Below are 13,983 nucleotides of genomic sequence, written 5' to 3' on the forward strand. Positions count from 1 at the left end.
TAATATCTGGATGGTCCCAAACCTGCATAAGTAGCTTTGCTATTGAGGATGCTCCAACATGTGCTGGCCCATGTGCCATGTGAATCATGGGATGTAAATAGGCTGTGGGCAATCTCCACTTAGTCATGTCTTTATTCCTCCAGCAGCCCTCATCATTCAATGTTCCCTCTTTAGACCATTGGTCTAATTCCTCAGCAGAGGCAGATCGCTGCATGACCAGCACCTCTTGCCTGTCACCATGCCAACGTTCAGCCTGTGACTTAACCACGTACATAGATGTAGTGCTTCACTGCATTGCAGTCTCACGGGCTGTGTGATCCGCAAAGGCATGGCCCTGTCCTATTTTGATCAGTCACTTTCTTGTGTGCACTACACTTAACAATCGCTACATTCTTAGGATATGTCAGGGCAGTAAGGAGATTATGTACTAATTCCCCTTGCACTGTTTGTGTCCCATGTGATGTAAGGAAGCCTCTTTCCTTCCAGAGTAGCCCAAAATCATGAGCCACTCCAAAAGCATATCTGCTATCAGTGTAGATTTAACAGACAAATCAGTACTAAGCTCACATGCTCTTGTTCGTGCTATCAACTCAGCTGCCTGAGCTGACTTCTTTGGGGTGCGGACTGTCTCAACTACTGTCTTTAAGTGTTGTAATTGCGTACACAGCTGATGTTGTGCCATCGGGCAATTTCAGGCAAGACCCATCAACCCACAATTCCCCATCAACACTAGAAAGGGGCGTATCTTGTAGTTCAACACAACCCTTTGCTTTTTCCTCAGTGTTGGAAAACCACTCCCACACTAGAAGGGGTGGTGGTGGTCTTCCGGAACACACTGTGGTAGCTTGGCTCGAGTGGTCAGGAAACAGGCGCAGTGCTAAGCATACAATATACCCATACAAGAACCATGCGTGCATCCGTTCCAAAAACGACTCTACACCGTAAAAATTATGAAAATATTCTTCTTTATCTTTTTCTCTTAGTTGCTGATTGGAAAAATAAATAGGTCAATCACAATATACAAGTTTCAATTAGTGCAGGTCAAATAAATATTGGCTGTTTGATGAAATAAATAGGGGTGATCATAAATAACAGGGCATAAATACAAGTGCAATATATACAGACAATTAAATACTTTGAGGCAATAAATACTGTACCAATAAATATTGTACACCAACAAGTCCTGTGGACCTATAAATATAGTGCAGCAATAAATAGGTAAAAATTCAATAAATACAGTACCCCCAATAAATAATTAAAAGTATACCGCAACCCTCATATAATCAGATGACACTTCAATTCTTAAGGGCTGATTTGGCCCAGGCACAGCTTGTAGGGTTGTGGAAGGCTTGAGGGGGGCTACTCCCTGGCTGGGACAAGGCTGAGGCCTAAGCTGAGGTAGATCAAAGGGGGGAATACCAGTGCCCTGGCTTTCTCTCTCCAAACAACCTCTCTAGGTTAGTCCCAGTTCACCCCAGGCACAGTCAGGTGGGTTTCAGCACCTCCCTAGCCCCTTAGAGCAGTCTCTCAGGTCTCCACAGGGCCTTAGGCGCCCTCTACTCTACTTACTGCCCTTTTTCTGATGTTCCGACGCCGCTGGAGTCGTGTCGACGCCGTGAGGCGGTTCCGGTTCGGTCTCGGCGGCCTCGGCACAATGTCAGTTCTTTGACGACGCCGGCAGGCGGTTCCGGTCCGATGTCGGTGGCCTCGGTTCGATCTCGACCTCCGATTCGACGGCGTCGGGCAGTCTCTTCACGATGTCGACTTCGGGCGGCTCCGGTCCGATGGCGCTCTCGGCTCCGATGACGTCAGCCGGCCTGGCCTCGATGTCGACTTCCGGCGACTCCGGGGTGCGATCCTCACCCCCGACCTCCGGTGCTCCTCCACACAGGTTCCGGGCGACTCCGGAGTGCGATCCTCACTCCCGACCTCCGGTGCTCCTCTACCTCGGTCTCCGACGACTCCGGAGGGCGGACTTCACTCCTCCGATGACGCCGCTCGCTCGACCTCGGTTCACTTCCTCCTCGACCTCTGGTATTCCTCACGACCTCCGTCGGCGCCCTCTCACGACCTCAGGCGGCTCCGGGTACGACGTCTGCTACTTCAGTCAGCGCCGCTTCTCCACCTCGGGCTCCAGGTCTTCAGGCTACTCGACGCCGGACTCCAGGGAAACCAGTTCTCAGGTCAGGATCTTGCTGCTTTCTGCTTCTAAGGCCTGTTCCTGCTGTTCAGGTCCTTAGGATGAGTTTTTCTGTCTTCTTCCCACACAGGGCTATAGGCTGGGATCCATCAGTAGGGACAAGTATCAAGGGTGGGTTTATGGACCCCACTCCAGGCACAAGTTTCCACCCCTGCTGCTTCACTCCTTCCTCCTTCACTGTTGTGCTCCTCTCTCTTCACCAGTCAGGTGCCAACTGCCAGCTCCAACTGCCAACTGCCTCTCTTATCCTCCCAACATTCTAAACGGCCTCCAACTGTCACAGAGTTCTGGAATCTCCTGGAATGTTCTGGAAGGTGCTGGTAGGTTCCAGTGGATGCTGGTGATGTCACAGGTGGCCACCATCTTGTGCTTCAGGCCCTCAGACAGAAGTTTCAGGGGTAGCTAAAATGGCTCCCTGAATCTGTAGCAACACGAAAAAGTCTGGTGGTTCCCAAAAAGGAAAAATTCAAACAGGGTTTGAGGCAAAAGTGGGACAAAATAAATAATGATGAGGAGGGACTACCCAAAGGGCTGACAGGTCTAACACGCGTCCCCCCCAGCTGAAAGTGGGGAGAGCTACCCAACCCCTTGGGAGTTCTCATCACTAAGGCGGAAATACCTTGAGAGACCGTCTGCATTGGCGTGGTCCACTCCAGGCCGATGTTCCACCTGAAAGTCCATCCCCTGTAGGGAAATAGACCACCTCAACAACTTGGGATTCTCCCCCTTCATTTGCATCAGCCAACGAAGGGGTCTGTGGTCGGTCTGAACCAGGAAGTGCGAGCCAAACAGGTATGGCCGCAACTTCTTCAGAGCCCATACCACTGCAAAGGCTTCACGCTCTATTGCACTCCACTTCTGTTCCCTGGGAAGTAGTCTCCGGGATAGGAAGACCACGGGTTGATCCAGACCCTCTTCGTTGAGTTGCGATAACACTGCCCCAATGCCATGTTCTGATGCATCTGTCTGGACAATGAACTTCTTGGAAAAGTCTGGGGCCCGTAAGACCGGGGCCTCGCACATGGCTTTCTTCAATTTCTCAAAGGCTTGCTGACAAGCCTCCGTCCAGACTACCCGTCGAGGTTGTTTCTTGGACGTGAGCTCCGTGAGGGGGGCTACGATGGTACCGTACCCCTTCACGAAGCGGCGGTAGTATCCCGTGAGGCCCAAAAATGCTCGGACCTCAGTCTGTGTCTTGGGGGGTTCCCAGGCAATGATGGCCTCGATCTTCGCCTGGAGGGGTTGCACCGTTCCCCTACCCACCAAGTGTCCAAGGTACACTACCGACCCCTGCCCGATCTGGCACTTGCTGGCCTTGATCGTCAATCCAGCTTGTCTCAGGGCCTGGAGAACAGCTTGCAGGTGACGCAAGTGATCCTCCCAGCTGTTACTGAAGACGGCTATGTCATCCAGATAAGCAGCAGAGAAACTCTCCATTCCGGTGAGGATCTGGTTTACCAGGCGCTGAAACGTGGCAGGTGCGTTCTTGAGCCCAAAGGGCATCACACAGAACTGGTAGTGGCCATTGGGCGTGGAGAAGGCTGACCTTTCCCTTGCTCCATCAGTCAAAGAGATCTGCCAGTACCCCGAAGTAAGGTCAAAGGTACTTAGATATTGGGCAGCTCCCAGCCGGTCAATTAATTCATCCGCCCGAGGGATCGGATGTGCATCAGTCTTTGTCACTGAATTCAGTCCCCGGTAGTCCACACAGAACCTCAGTTCTGGTTGGGCACCCGGTGGTGCAGCTTTCGGTACTAACACCACCGGACTGGACCAGGGGCTGTTAGAAGGTTCAATCACTCCTAGCTCCAGCATCTTAGTGACTTCACTATGAATGCTGGCCTTCACCTTGTCTGACATCCGGTAGATCTTGGACTTCACAGGTGGGCTGTCTCCTGTGTCCACGTCATGGACGCACAGGTGAGTCCTACCCGGGACAAGGGAGAACAACGCAGAGTACTGCCCCAGGGCCTGGCGACAGTCCTCCTGCTGTTCAGGAGTTAGAGATGGGGAGAGAATCACTCCCTCCACCGACCCATCCTTTTCCTGAGACGCAAACAGATCAGGGAGAGGCTCGCTTTCCACGTCCTCTCCTCCGTCAGTCACCATCATCAAGATGACTTCGGGCCTCTCGTGGTGGGGTTTGAGGCGGTTGGCATGCAGCACCCGCAGGGGCTGACGAGGGGTCTTCAGGTCCACCAAGTAGGTAGCCTTACCCTTCTTCTCCAACACCTCAAAGGGTCCTGACCAGCGATCCTGGAGGGCACTAAGCTCTCCTGGTTCGATCACCCACACCTTCTGGCCAGGCTCCAACTCCACCGGGTGAGCGTTGTGGTCATACCACGCCTTCATCACTGCTTGGCTGGCTTCCAAGTTGTCAGAAGCTTGCTTCCACAACTTAGCCATTTGGCTCCGGAAGGCCAGCATGTAGCTCACCACATCCTGGGGGAGCTTTCTGGGAGTTCTTTCCCATCCGTCTCTCACCAGGTTAAGAGGTCCACGTACAGGGTGCCCATACAGAAGCTCGAAGGGGCTGAAGCCCACTCCCTTCTGTGGCACTTCCCTGTAGGAAAAAAGTAAACAGGGTAGGAGGACGTCCCATTTCCTCCGCAGGCTTTCAGGCAGACTTCTGATCATGCCCTTCAAGGTTTTGTTAAACCTCTCCACCAGACCATTTGTCTGGGGGTGGTAAGGAGTGGTGAACCGGTATGTCACTCCACACTCCTTCCACATGGCCCGCATGTACGCTGACATGAAGTTGGTCCCCCTGTCGGACACAACTTCCTTGGGAAAACCCACTCGGGTAAAGATTCCCATCAGGGCCCTAGCCACAACAGGTGCTGTTATGGTCCTCAGAGGTATTGCCTCTGGGTACCGTGTGGCATGATCCACCAGGACCAGGATAAACCTGTGACCAGCTGATGTTGGCGGATCTAACGGACCCACAATGTCGATGCCCACCCTTTCAAAGGGGGTGCTAACGACAGGAAGTGGTTCCAGGGGAGCTTTCAGCTTCACCCCTGTTTTCCCACTGGCTTGGCAAGACACACATGTCCGGCAGTAGGTATCGGACGACACTTTCATCTGAGGCCAATAAAAGTGTGGGACAAGACGGGCGAAGGTCTTGTCTTGCCCCAGGTGTCCTGCCAATGGTATCTCGTGAGCCAACTCCAGAAGGAAGGCTCGATAACGTTGAGGAACTACCAAGGCTCGTGACGATCCATGTAGGGGTGCCTTGGGTTCACTGTAGAGGAGGCCATCCTCCCAGTAAACACTGTAGTTCCCTTCAACGTTCCCTGCTGCCTGGGCTTCGGCCTGTCGCCTCAGCCCCTCAAGGGTAGGGCACTCCCTCTGGCCCTGGCAGAATTCCTCCCTGGACGGGCCTCCCTCCACGTGCCACTCGGCCGGGATGGGTAAGTCCTCCAGGTTGGTAACGTCCCCCTCCGCAGACTCCTGGCCCACCACCTCTGGTGGCCTATCCGTCCTACGGGGTGGAGACGCCGAGGCAGGCTCCTCCTGTCCTCGGTTCTTCCCTTGACTGGCAGCTGGCTGGGCCTTTGTTCCAGGCTCCAGCCGGAATGAACTCCCTCTTCGGGTAGTCTCGGACCTTGTGCTAACACAGGCCCAGTCAGGTGTACCCAGCATCTCGGTGTGAGTCCGGTATTCCACCTCCTTCCAAGCGTTGTGCTCCATGTCATTGCCCAGCAGACAATCGACTGGCACGGCAGGGCTTACGGCAACTCGAAGTGAACCTGCAACCCCCCCCCATTCAAAGGGAACCTCGGCCACTGGATAGTGACCTGTTCTGCCGTCAGCCATCGCGGCTGGGTGGAGTACATCGGGAATTACCTGCTCTGGAGACACCAGTTGGCTACGCACCATAGTCATACTGGCTCCTGTGTCTCTCAGAGCCTCCCCTCTTTGGCCGTTGATGGTGATCCACTGCCCATACTTTGCGGTATTTGCGGGCACCTGGATCTTAGGAACCATCTCCCGTTCTCCCAGGGACACTAAAGTGACACCCGCCCACTCCCTTCCCTTAGTTAAGGGCATCTCCTCCCCGAGCACTACACTAGCTACTCCGGGGGGCTTTCCTCCAGTGGGAGGGGGTGATCGTTTCTGACACTTCGGATCTCCTTTATAGTGTCCAACGCCACCGCACTCGTAGCAATGGACAACCCTTGGCTGCTGACTCTGGCCAGGATTAGGGTTTCTGGGTGGGTTAGCCTTAGAGGTGAATCCTGTTCCCTTCCCTTGGAAGTTATTTTGGGGGCCTTTGGAGAACTCCTTTTTCTTTTCCCCTCCTTCTTTCTTCTGGGGGGCGCCCTGTCCGGCCTTTTGAGTATCCCCTCCAGTCCCCCTTGTGGACACCCGGGTACTAGCCCAAATGTCCGCCTCCTCAGCAAGCTTCCGGGGGCTGGTCAGCTTGCTATCCACCAGGTGTTGCCGCAGTTCAGGGAAACATTTCTCGAGTAGGTGTTCCTTCAGTACTAGGTCAAACAGCTCCTCGTAGTTCCTTACTTCACTGCCCTGAATCCAACCTTCCAGTGCCTTCTTTGCATAGTCCAGGAAGTCCACCCAATTCTGTGTGCCCAGCTTGTGACTACCCCTGAACTTCTGTCTGTACTTTTCAGGTGTTAGTCCAAACTTTCTGATGAGCGCCAGTTTCATGGTGGGGTAGTGGGTCTGCTCATCCTCTTCGAGGGCCAATAAAGCATCCCTACCAGCTGGAGGCATGTACCTATACAATCCTCCTCCCCAATACTTCACTGGAACCCCATGTGCCCTCAACGAGACCTCATAGGCTGCTAGCCACTTGGCGATGTCGTCACCCGCCCCATAGCTAGCTACTATGTCCTTTGGCAGGTAAGGTTTGGATTCCCTGGTGATTTCTTGGTCTTTGCTGCCACCATTAGGAACAGTTGGTGCCCCAATTCTTAAGATCTGAAGCTCTATCTCTTTCAGTCTTATCTCATGAGCCATCCTCTCTTTCTCCGTCTCATGAGCCAACCTCTGTTCCTCCTTCTCCTTCTCCAGCTTTGCTAAATCCCATGTGAGCTGTCTTTTCTCTCTCCGATCTGCTAACTCCACGCTGGATAAGCCCCCGCTAGAGACAGTGCTGCCCTTCCTAGAAAGTGTCCTGGGCCCTGCTGACAGGTTCCCCACCTCAGGTTGGTACATCTCAGCCCCCTCGGGGTCAGGCTCTCCATCCCTGTCTTCCTCCTCAGCCTTGCTTTCTCGGCGTGCCTCCCCCCAAGCCCTTAAGCTGGTTTGGAGTGCACCCTTCTTTGCTCCTGGGGGACAGTACACCCCCTCCCGCTGGCAAAACTCCCTGAGTTGGGCCACAGTGTACGTTTCTAGATTCTCTAGTACAAACTCCATCTTGCCCACTCAGGTTAGAGGACAGGTTTTGTGCAGTAACAATGTAGGGTGGTACCTTTAGTAATACCTCCTCCCACCACCAGAGTAAATTTGGAAAAAACAAAAACCCACAATTAGGAAGGCCGCTGTGAGAAAACTCCCGGTGTAGGCCTATGGACTACCCACAGTTATTGTTGAGTATATGTAGGCACAGCTCTATCCCACCGCTGAACACCAATTTATGTTGGAAAACCACTCCCACACTAGAAGGGGTGGTGGTGGTCTTCCGGAACACACTGTGGTAGCTTGGCTCGAGTGGTCAGGAAACAGGCGCAGTGCTAAGCATACAATATACCCATACAAGAACCATGCGTGCATCCGTTCCAAAAACGACTCTACACCGTAAAAATTATGAAAATATTCTTCTTTATCTTTTTCTCTTAGTTGCTGATTGGAAAAATAAATAGGTCAATCACAATATACAAGTTTCAATTAGTGCAGGTCAAATAAATATTGGCTGTTTGATGAAATAAATAGGGGTGATCATAAATAACAGGGCATAAATACAAGTGCAATATATACAGACAATTAAATACTTTGAGGCAATAAATACTGTACCAATAAATATTGTACACCAACAAGTCCTGTGGACCTATAAATATAGTGCAGCAATAAATAGGTAAAAATTCAATAAATACAGTACCCCCAATAAATAATTAAAAGTATACCGCAACCCTCATATAATCAGATGACACTTCAATTCTTAAGGGCTGATTTGGCCCAGGCACAGCTTGTAGGGTTGTGGAAGGCTTGAGGGGGGCTACTCCCTGGCTGGGACAAGGCTGAGGCCTAAGCTGAGGTAGATCAAAGGGGGGAATACCAGTGCCCTGGCTTTCTCTCTCCAAACAACCTCTCTAGGTTAGTCCCAGTTCACCCCAGGCACAGTCAGGTGGGTTTCAGCACCTCCCTAGCCCCTTAGAGCAGTCTCTCAGGTCTCCACAGGGCCTTAGGCGCCCTCTACTCTACTTACTGCCCTTTTTCTGATGTTCCGACGCCGCTGGAGTCGTGTCGACGCCGTGAGGCGGTTCCGGTTCGGTCTCGGCGGCCTCGGCACAATGTCAGTTCTTTGACGACGCCGGCAGGCGGTTCCGGTCCGATGTCGGTGGCCTCGGTTCGATCTCGACCTCCGATTCGACGGCGTCGGGCAGTCTCTTCACGATGTCGACTTCGGGCGGCTCCGGTCCGATGGCGCTCTCGGCTCCGATGACGTCAGCCGGCCTGGCCTCGATGTCGACTTCCGGCGACTCCGGGGTGCGATCCTCACCCCCGACCTCCGGTGCTCCTCCACACAGGTTCCGGGCGACTCCGGAGTGCGATCCTCACTCCCGACCTCCGGTGCTCCTCTACCTCGGTCTCCGACGACTCCGGAGGGCGGACTTCACTCCTCCGATGACGCCGCTCGCTCGACCTCGGTTCACTTCCTCCTCGACCTCTGGTATTCCTCACGACCTCCGTCGGCGCCCTCTCACGACCTCAGGCGGCTCCGGGTACGACGTCTGCTACTTCAGTCAGCGCCGCTTCTCCACCTCGGGCTCCAGGTCTTCAGGCTACTCGACGCCGGACTCCAGGGAAACCAGTTCTCAGGTCAGGATCTTGCTGCTTTCTGCTTCTAAGGCCTGTTCCTGCTGTTCAGGTCCTTAGGATGAGTTTTTCTGTCTTCTTCCCACACAGGGCTATAGGCTGGGATCCATCAGTAGGGACAAGTATCAAGGGTGGGTTTATGGACCCCACTCCAGGCACAAGTTTCCACCCCTGCTGCTTCACTCCTTCCTCCTTCACTGTTGTGCTCCTCTCTCTTCACCAGTCAGGTGCCAACTGCCAGCTCCAACTGCCAACTGCCTCTCTTATCCTCCCAACATTCTAAACGGCCTCCAACTGTCACAGAGTTCTGGAATCTCCTGGAATGTTCTGGAAGGTGCTGGTAGGTTCCAGTGGATGCTGGTGATGTCACAGGTGGCCACCATCTTGTGCTTCAGGCCCTCAGACAGAAGTTTCAGGGGTAGCTAAAATGGCTCCCTGAATCTGTAGCAACACGAAAAAGTCTGGTGGTTCCCAAAAAGGAAAAATTCAAACAGGGTTTGAGGCAAAAGTGGGACAAAATAAATAATGATGAGGAGGGACTACCCAAAGGGCTGACAGGTCTAACACTCAGCAAGGGATATACAGTCATGGGACTCTTGCGACTGAGACTGAGTAGCTGGGAATGGTAATAGAGTAGCCGGATTAAGGATCAAACATCTTTTCAAGGTGATATGAGGAGCCAAAAGTGTCAATTCATATCCTGTCAAGCGAGCACTAGTTTGCTGCATTTTTGTTTGATTCAACAGGGCGTCAACTGCATGGGGTACTAACACAAGCAATCTATGAGACAAGACTATCCCCTCACTCTGACGTATGGACACAGCTGCCGCTGCCACAGAACGAAAACACCCAGGCAACGCACGAGAGCCTGAATTGAGGACAGCCGAGAAATATGCACAAGGATGCTGCTTATCACAGTATGTCTGTGTTAAAACAGAAAGCCCAACCATCCCTCTTGTGTACATAGAGTGTAAAAGCCTTAGTGTAGTCTGGAGTTCCGAATACTGGTGCAGAACATAGAGCTTGACGCAACTGTTGGAAAGCATTCTGGCATTCAGTAGTCCATGGGAGAGGCATCGGAGTGTCTTTAGTCAAAAGGGTCAACAACGGTTTAACAATGTGAGAAAAGCTAGGAATCCGCTGCCTACAGAAAGAAGTAAGGCTAAACATCCTTCTGAGTACGGGGCACAGGCGTGTCTAATATAGCTTGAATGCGGTCTGGTGTGAGTGCACGTCCCTCCTTAGACAGGAGGTGACCTAAATAGGTAACCTGCTGGCTACAATATTGCAATTTCTTCCGGAAAACCTTGTGATGGAGATATGCTAGAAAGGAGAGCAATAACAGTGTATCTTCTTCACACTGTTCAGGGGTATCAGCAGCCAACAAGATGTCATCAACATATTGTATGAGAGCCACCCCTACTGACACAGGGAAAGAATCAAGCTGTCTTTTCAATGCCTGGCTATAAATAGTAGGACTCTCTGTATAGCTCTGTGGAGCTCTACAAAATTGGAATGATCGATTATTCAAAGTGAAACCAAACAAATAACGGCTGTGAGGGTGAATAGGTATCGAGAAGAAAACATTCTTCAAGTCGATCGCACTGAATGTAGTTGCAGTCGGATGAACCATAGTAAGAAGTGTCGTGATGTCGGAGACTACCGGGAATTGGGGCACTACGATCTTATTAACCTCTCGTAAGTCAATGATAAACCTGTATATTTTAGTATCAGTGTCTTCTTAGGTCTCGCCTTGGCAGCGCATGTAGCGCCTGTGCTGTCTCAGCGAGACATAAAGTAATCTGTATGTTGGCTGAAATTTAGTGTAATTTGTCATGCCGCTTTCCATTGGTTTAACTCTCGCATTGCTGTTGTAATCTTGCTTTCGGTTGGCTGTTGATTCCATACCTAACTTCTGTGTAGTCCGAAAGCAGCTGCGCTGAACTACAGATTTCGTCCGCAGCAACGCTCTGCAGGGCGCATGGCGAACTTTCTTTTTAAGGCACCATGTGGCTTGTAAGGCAGGCGTGCTCTTTAGCAGCGCCTGCCTTACAAGCCACATGGTGGGCGGGCTCGTGCTCCAGCAGTGCATGGAGATCAATCAGCTGCAGCTTCCCCGCCCTCCCCCTATGGAGGCTGGCACCGTGCGGTGACGTTGCAGTGATTGGCAGCTCTGCCCCCCCAGGTCCAGACAATAGACACTGCTGCCGCCTCTCACGGGTGCAATTCAGGAGACAGTCAGTTTGCGTGAGGGCATAGGGCCGATAGGTCCCCGGGGGTGGGGGAACCAAGGAGCCTCCCTTTCGCCGACAGCCTTCAACGGGGGCTCCTAAATCAGCCGGCAGTCTCGTCCGCAGCCTCCCACTTGTGTGGTCAGAGCTCCAGAGTCGTGCATTCTAGGAGGCCACTGGCAGCAACAAGGGTAAAGGGTCCTTCAGATGCAGGCAGCGACAAGACGGCGACCATCGGAGCACTCACGCAGGGACCAAAGTGGGTGCCCCAGCAGCACTGCTGATTTGTGCTCAAACCGGGCTGAAGAGCCCCGGAGAGATGGCGGCTTCTCCGGATTACTGGCACAGTGCAGTGGAAGCCACACCCCTTCATATTAAGTATTTTATGTAAAACTGGTCTTTACAACACACACCATAGGTTGTCAAGCCGCAAACACACAAAAGCTATGCTGGTTCCGAGGAGCGGGCGGGACCGGCCCCTCGCCACAGCTCGCGGAGGCAGCAGCTCTGCCAAGTCGTTATGTGCGGCCACCTTCCTTCTATCGCTGGGCTCTTCCTCTGTCTCTCCAGCCAGCTCTCCGTTAGTCTCTCCTCTGGGCTGGCCTTGCTGGCTGTAGGTGAATGTTTTGAGTGGCCTCCGAGGCTGGGATGACTGCGGGGAGAAACAAGGGTGTCCGTTATCAAGCAGAAGGGCTACCGGACCACAGTGCAGTGTACGGCTCGGTGAGCGGGCCCCTGTCTGTGCACTGCTCCAGGTGTTTGCCCGCGCAGTGCCGGTCTCAGCACTGCACGAGGCTTGTTAGTATCCGGCTGGGAGTTGTGCAGCTGTGAATCAGACCCTGCCTATTTTTAATCACAATCCAACCCTGTTTTTTGAGGTGGAAGGAGTTGTATGTACAACGCAGCTTTGAAACACACTTTTACATTAAAGGTGCTAATAAGAAGCAACACTGTTGTGTTAATAAACCAATAGAGGTCCAGCACCAGTGCCATTAATCCAGCCAAACGGTCCGACATGATTCAGATTGAGTTAGTGGTCGGTGAGCCTTTGGGAAGGGAAACTTCAGGAGCTCATTTTTATTATTTTTCAGCGGAGGCAGCCGCCGCAAACACTACTAAATAGTTGAACACCAGCCCAAACTGCATGGAACGGTTTGAATGTGTGCTAGGATATCGTGGCTTGCTTGTGTGTAACAGTATAATCCCCTCTCGTCGCCCTTCCTGGAAGAGCAGTGCACCTTGTCACGCTCCAGTGTCATGCTGATATTTCATCTTCTGCAACGGAGGAGGCTTGCTCTCGACATGAATAAATCACTTGACGAGATCTCGAAGACAACCGGTAGCACCGATCCATATCAAACCCACTCTGCAATGTGCTTGGGGTGCTCAGCACTTAAAACACAACGCAGCAGTATAGTACTGCTGTTAAATGCATTTGGCACTCTCCCTCAATATATTTGTTGTATCTGTTTCTAACCTGGTCAACATGTGGATGTTTGATGAAAACCCAAGTATTCTACGGCAGCTGGTCTGTTTAACACTAGCATACTTCCCGATTACTACTGCTGCCAATAACACAGGGGAGAGGATGTGGCGCAATGGTCAGAGCTGCCGACTTTGGAGCTGGGGAACCAGGTTTGAGTCTTAGCGTCGGTTCAACATCCTGTGATTTTGGGAAAATCACTTAGACTCCCTGTGCCTACCAAAAAATAATGTGTCTTTGTGTAATGAAACTGGTGCTCAAGTATTGTGCTCCAGTACCTTCGGGTTAAGTTTGCGTTATAAAAAACTGCACACAAAAAAAACATTGGGTAGTTAAACTGTATGTGACTGCCGAAGCACTTGGTGTATATTCTCCTTCCTAGAGCTTTCTTGGAACTTCCTTTCATCTTTACTTTTTGTGTCTTGAAATGTTTAAACTCGCAATAGGTCTTGCATTTTCCAGAGTTTAAGCTATTGTCATTGTAATGACAATGCCTTTTATTTATTTGTTTTCAAAACCCACACATAAATAAAAAACATTGTAATTTACAATGCAAATAGCTGAAACTCTAGCAAATGCGCGATTAGGTCTCGCGTGCGTTTGTTCAACAGCTGAAGCAGCGTTTCAGAGATAACGTTGCTGAAATGCGTGTAATTGTTTCCTGGTAGTTCCCCATGCCTGTCCCGCCAGGAATGAGGGTTGGACAGTAAAGCGGAGCTTGCATTCTGTGCTTGTTTTGCTGTACGGTTTATTCCGTGGAAAGCGTAGATAAGTTCGTCCCTCCCTGATTTAGCGGTAGTAACAGAGGCACGCTTTGACTTGAGGCTTGGAGCATAAACGGACCGTCACCCCAGCCCCCAAAACAACCAGTGCTAGAGTATCCCCCCCTTAAAAAAAAAAAAACTGAAGTTGGAGGAGACTTGCCCCTCTGCGAACTGCATAGTGTAATAATGTGCGAGGGGCATATGTGTGTGTGTTGGGGTGGGGGAGGTTGCGGTGGTGCCATGCGTGTGATCGCTGCTCACGTGTATTATTACCTAGTATAGTTTAAGTTGTGTCGTATTTGT

The sequence above is a fragment of the Triturus cristatus genome, chromosome 12, assembly GCF_964204655.1.
Source record: "Triturus cristatus chromosome 12, aTriCri1.1, whole genome shotgun sequence".
Lineage (NCBI taxonomy): Eukaryota > Metazoa > Chordata > Amphibia > Caudata > Salamandridae > Triturus > Triturus cristatus.